Here is a 534-nt window from a genome sequence, read left to right as displayed (position 1 = left end):
TCATATATTTGTGTGTATATGCACACCTGCATTGTACCAGGAATAACATAACTATAAAGTTTTAATGTTACTAATGTGTTTTCTTGTGTACGTAATTCAACATATTTTATATACACAACTATTTCAATCATCTTTATTCTACACCCGCGTGCGTGCGGCTATGCGCTAGGACAGCGGATTCAGACGCACATTCCAGTTATACGACACATTTCTCGATTTAGAATGCGTAGTTATAATTACGGTAATACGTTTTATCTGAAGTATGTAAAATTAAATCAAATATAACGGCAAAATGTCTGGGTCCTTCGGTAATACTGCGAACTGTTGATATGAATCATAAGCTTTGTTTTTCACTTTTATCTCTCTTCTCTACTTTTTTGAGGCAACGATGTGCTTGAAAGGGTTGGTAATGGTTGACAGAATGCAACACATCCGAGTAACTTTTTTATATTTCAAGACCATCAACTACTCCCTGTTAATTGCCTCAGTTATCATCATAATCAATCTGTTAAATGCATCCATGCTACATGGAAC

At 35.2% G+C, this 534-nt stretch overlaps 1 protein-coding gene and 1 pseudogene across 1 annotated transcript in view; both read right to left on the bottom strand.

The window, feature by feature from the left end:
- LOC119594107 (sialin-like) overlaps window positions 1-534 on the bottom strand; it is a gene marked incomplete in the record, with an annotated part of 175421 nt that overhangs the window by 67017 nt on the left and 107870 nt on the right.
- The window catches only part of LOC119594277, a 79615-nt pseudogene that overhangs the window by 68037 nt on the left and 11044 nt on the right, over window positions 1-534 (bottom strand).

This window comes from Penaeus monodon, chromosome 33 (genome assembly GCF_015228065.2).
Source record: "Penaeus monodon isolate SGIC_2016 chromosome 33, NSTDA_Pmon_1, whole genome shotgun sequence".
In the NCBI taxonomy this organism is placed as follows: Eukaryota; Metazoa; Arthropoda; class Malacostraca; order Decapoda; family Penaeidae; genus Penaeus; species Penaeus monodon.
This window is presented reverse-complemented; position numbering and strand designations above follow the sequence as displayed.